Below are 6000 nucleotides of genomic sequence, written 5' to 3'. Positions count from 1 at the left end.
ATATAAATACTTTCCAAGATAGCACATTGTAATAAAATTTACAAGAATAATTAAATTTGAGTTTCAATTAGCTTTCATACAAAAGTGCACTTCCTTTATAAATTAAATTCATATTATAACAAAAATGCATGTTGTAAGGTTTTATAAAAAAAGAGATGCATATTATGAGGACGTAAATGTACAAGTGTTTGATTTGGTAATTATGTTTTACACTATATAGTACTTACTTTTATTATTTTGCTGGTTTATTTAAATGTTAGGGTGATATGTATATTTTTTAAAAGATAAATTATTTATCATATTAAATAAATTTGCAAAATCAACATGTGAAAAAGATAAAATTCTTAAAATATCACTTCTTGGCCAAAATGTGTGTGCATAGCATACGTAAAGTTAATTGTACAATAGCATAATGGAAAAATTTGCATACCCATGTCATTTCTCATTTAATTTTATCCCTATTTTGAGCTAATATATTAACACAAATGACACAATGTTGTGTGAATTTGGGCTCATTGTACTAGCCTCATTATCTATTTCTAAGCACAAATATCTCTATACATTTATCATTGAACAGTCTATTCACAATAGACACAACACTAAATTCATTTTAACTACCTAACTATCACACTTCTCTAATCATATACCTCCATTTAGTTGTTTCTACCTTGATCTAACTTGTATTCTATATCAAACCAAGTACAAAATTGTACGCTTGTCACTTTCTAATTTGAATTTCAAATTTCACATTTTTGGCAAAACAACCTCCTTAATCTATGTAAAAGTAAAGATCTATGCTAGACACTTCTATAAATGAAATTTCAATGTAGGTTATGTTTGGTGACACTTATACTGCATTATTTTTCATGTAAAACCCTAGATTTCCAATTTTTGAATACCAAACTCTAGTTATAATCCTTATAATTTCCAAGATGTCACATTGATACTTGAATGTAAATATGGTGGACTTTTACATCATTTATATACTATACAAGACAATTGATCTCCTCAAAGGTGTAGTTGCACAAGAAGGAAATTTGAATATGATCGGTTTACAGTTGGTACTTTAATCATCATTGTAGCACATCCCTATAACCCTTTTAAAGTTGCACATGAAATTGCATTTCCTTGGAGCCTTTCTAATGTTGGTTGTCGCGCAACCCAATGAGACATGATGCAAATAAAGAAATGTATATAATCAAAATAGGGATCCACTATGCAATGGGTGTGTTTTGGGTTAGATTATGTGTTTAACATTTGTGGTTATATTTCTTCTAACTATTTAGGGAATTCTCCATTGATTTATTAGAGATAGAAGTGAAGGCCATTTTATCTACCTCAATAATTGATTAAAATGTTCCGTATATGATTATATACTGGTTAAAAGCTTCCCTTGAATTTGATATCCATGGTGCTTAGTAAGAGGTATATATTTTGGGATTCAAAACTAAAAAAAAATTGTGACCAACACTATCAAGATCTAATAGATTTGGATAGACAGAAATGTGCTCTACTTAGGACAATGGATCCTTCAGGGTATAACTTTTATTCTCCCTATTTTTATACCCTACAAGAGTGTATAGTTTAGGTTATCCCTTAGGGTGATGAAATCCCTAATTATACCTCATTAAAATAAAATAAATTAACACTTATTGTTTACCCCCAAGATCACCCTAGAATGTGAGGGGAGAACACACACAAGTAATAGTTTGGAATTGAACTTAGACGCTTGGTAATTATAAAACCAAAATCAAAGTGTATGGTTAATTTAACTCCTCAAATTCAACTCTAATAAAGTAAGAAAATATATGATACACATTAAAAAAAAGGGGGGGTTTGATAAAAGTAATATTCTTCTAATGTTGTATAAACCATAAGTTAGTATTTTTTAGTAAATATCTATGTCATATGAACCTACAAGTTATATTTTGAGATATCTTCAATATAATCTATTTCATAACACCAAAAAATTTAGTCGTGCAATTACCTAAAACTAAGTCTAGAAAGATAAAGAAGTGACATATTTACCAACATATAGGGCATATATGGTAAAATAGGCACCTGTATCACAAAATTAGCACATACAATATGGAAGTTGTAGAAATATCATAGACTAGGAAACATGCATTATAAATTATGCACAAGTTTAAAGGAAATTCACATGTGTCATAGTTGTGTTTTTGTCTTCAAACTAACCCCTGACTATGTAAGCCAAATATTAAATCTTACAATGAAAGAAAACATGCATTACGTAATGTCCTAATATAACACACAAGAAGGAGAGCATTAGAAAAATAGTGATGAAGCCAAATGATAAATAAATAAAAACAAGAAACACTAACAAAATACCTAACAAATGACAATAAAACAATAATGAAGCAAAAACCATCGAACAAGGAAAAACTAGAAATTAAAAAGGAACAGCTTAGGATAAAACCTTCAAAAAAAACCTACATAGAAATCATGTTATCACAAGAAATGAGATAAAAGGTACAAGTTGTCATGGCTAGAAACAACATAGCTCAAGCAAATGAACAAAATGGCACATCAACCAAACATGCAAAGGAGCTAAAGGGGCTATAAGCTCTTATTTTTAAAATAATATTAATGAAACTAGCCATGCATGAGAACAAGCCGGTATAAAGGAGCCTTTTTTAAATTATATGCAAATTTGAAGGAATGTTTTGTAAAGTAAATGTTGATAGTGGTTACAAAAGAAACATCAATTACTGGTAAATAAATATTGCTTAATGGGTTTGCAAATGGGTTTATATAAAAATGAGATCATATGTGATGGTACACCTATGGATGCATCTCATCTCTTGTTGGGAATGTTGTAACACTTTGATGTGTTTAATACCCTAAAAATTTACTAAGGTGAATCCCAATCGAAAAACCAACTAATTTGCTTACGCAAATCCCACTCCATCTTGAAGGTTCCAGATTTCTTTATCTACACAAAATATGCCATATTTTCCATCAAATCATGGGAGATGACCTCCAAGCCATAGGACTAAAGATAGGCCACCCCTAAGTTGGAAGACTAGAGATAAACTAGGTTACACTCAAGCGTGCTGATCCAACATGCAAAAGAAAGGGAAACATCATGAATACACCCTTCCAAGACCGATAGCTTCCATCCAATTTAGCCCATTCTTCTAATAATACCAAGGGTACTCATGCCCCTTCCTTCCATAATGTCTATGCACATATACTACCAACACATTTCCTTTCATATGAACAAGGGGTACTCATACCCCTAGAAATTTAATACCCAATCCTACAAAACATGCACTTAGGGTACTCATACACTTTCTATTGCTTGCTCTTCATGAGAGGAGTTCTCAACCAGCTATATTGGTCGCTCCTCTCTAAGCCTCAAGGTTGCTCTTCCCTCCCAAGGGTGACCATTTCCTTCACACCCTCGAAAACACAACACCAACATTTGCAATGCATGGGATAATGTAAAAACACACATACACATGCTCATTAAACATTAACACATTCACAATGCATGAGATAACACAAGAACACATTTGATGTATGCTCACTAAAATTTGTGCATTGTTGTATATCTACAACATTAAATTAACAGGGATTTACACATTGTCATATATCTACAACATTAAATTAACAAGGAGTTATGGCCACCTACCTCCAACTATTAGTATTCAATGTGCAAAAATAAGGCCCTCTAACTTTTTACAATCTCCTCCTCTTTCTCTAACACCCCCCAAGTAAGTATACTTTCAAAATTAAAAACCAAAATCATAAGCCTCCTCTCTCCCTCCAACCTCTTCTTAACTCCCTTTTCCCCTTTCTTTGAATTCCACATTAGTAGTGGAAGGTGACAAATGTCACCTGCTCATTCTTTTTACATTTCCTTTCCCCAAGAGCTGTAACTTTCCTAAACTGGGATTTTTTTGGAGAAATAAGGTTGTTCTTAGGGTCTATTGCTTATGAAAGTGAAGGGAGATATTTGATCGGTCACTCTACCCCACAACTTCTTGCAATAGATGTGGTGCTACCCATACAAAGATGCAACTTTTGCCACTATGCAAAAAGTTAGTTTTGAAAGGAGCTATCATTTCTAAGAAGGTAGTTTCTATCCTTGGTTAGGTCCCCAACCCATTAAAAGTAGAAAAACTATACATCCCATATTCCATTTTCCCCTTCAAAATTCTCCCCAAAAATAACCTACGAGTTCACATTACAAAGAGTTGGCATAAGCTCCACTATCCAAGGCACACTTTGCTTGTTGAGATTAAAGAGATGTCTTAATTCTTTGGAAAAGGTAGTTATACAATCAATTACACATTACACACTCAAAGAAATTGCACTTGTTAAGACACTTGGCACATGATGATTCAGACATCTACACCTTGGTAATCTTAAAGAGGCAAATCTCATAATGATTCCATTGTTGCAAAGATAACTTTCTAATGGGAGGTGACAAGAACATAATGGAACCTACCTCCTATGAGAAATGGGAAAAGAATAGAGGGCTATGGATGGAGATTACTGATGCGGTCCTTGTTTCATATCTTGAGAGGCTTCATGGCAATGATTTGAAAGTGACAGAGGATTTTGTGAATGGTTTGGAGAAAGGCATCCTCACAATGTTTGGAGTGGAGTTTAGAAATGATGAAACCTTTGTTGCGGAGATATCTCTTTGCAGATGGAAGGAAACAATTTCTATAGAGAAATGAAGGCGGCAAAAGAAGCCATTGTGGCTTTCTTTGACAAACATAGCGAGAGGAAATGGATGAAAAATATGAAGGACGGCGACTATAAAAGGAAGGACCTAAAATTACTTTGGGTGGAGATGGCCGCAGTGATTATGAGGTGCATTACACTTGATGGATGTTATGCCATCATTTTCTCTTACCACTTTATTATATTAAACCATTTAGGGCTCAACAAACGAATTTCTTTGTCTTTCTATCTATTATCTTCTCTTGAAAATAGCTTGGCGAATCATGCCAAAAATGGTGATAACCCTGTTCTGCATGAGTGATGCAAAGGCTCGTGTCCATGACTAGAATCATCCCTTCATATCAGGTTCAAACACATATAAATTTCTTTTGTAGCAACACTCACCTAAACACACCTCAAACACATAGGTTTTCTCAAACCACTAGGCTACACAAACAACCAAAAGTAAACATCAACTTCACAAACTCAATCCAATCCTCGAAATACATTTCATTACGCTAATTACATATGTCTAAGGACAAATTGAGACTCAAAAACACATAGACCTCGCCAACCCCTTATATCCTACTCACACAAACCATTTCCCTATGAGGATGCAGCTTGTCCATAAACTCATCTCACAATGCCAAACTCTACAAGTCAATACCTTTAGACACTTTGGAATTATAATTTTGACATTAAAAGATGACACATGGCCACAAAGAACATAAAAAAATCATATAATAGTTTTTTGCAACATTCTCATAGCAGTAGTGACCGGAACTCACATAGACATGGCAGTTTTTAGAAATTGACTCATTTGACCCCTAAAATCATAAGATGAATTTTTCTGATACGAAGGAATTTTTTTCACAACATCATAATATATCCATACACAAAGTTTCAAGTCCTTATTCTACCATACATAGTTGTACCAACACATTTCCTAACTACAGATCTGATAAACCATTTTCTGAACAGGCTGCCTTCACAAAAATGATCATAACTTGCTCTTTTTTATATTAAATTCCATCAGAATTGAAAAAACTGAAAGTACACTCAATTTTATTTCCATACATGTGACATTTTAAAAATAATCATGTTACAATCTCCTCCTCTTTCTCCAGCACCCCCCAAGCAAGTATACTTTCAAAATTAAAAACCAAAATCATAAGCCTCCTCTCTCCCTCCAACCTCTTCTTAACTCCCTTTTCCCCTTTCTTTGAATTCCACATTAGTAGTGGAAGGTGACAAATGTCACCTGCTCATTCTTTTTACATTTCCTTTCCCCAAGAGCTATAACTT

Source organism: Cryptomeria japonica, unplaced genomic scaffold (genome assembly GCF_030272615.1).
Source record: "Cryptomeria japonica unplaced genomic scaffold, Sugi_1.0 HiC_scaffold_44, whole genome shotgun sequence".
Lineage (NCBI taxonomy): Eukaryota > Viridiplantae > Streptophyta > Pinopsida > Cupressales > Cupressaceae > Cryptomeria > Cryptomeria japonica.
The sequence above is the reverse complement of the archived record's forward strand: the minus strand, read 5'-3'. Positions refer to the sequence as shown.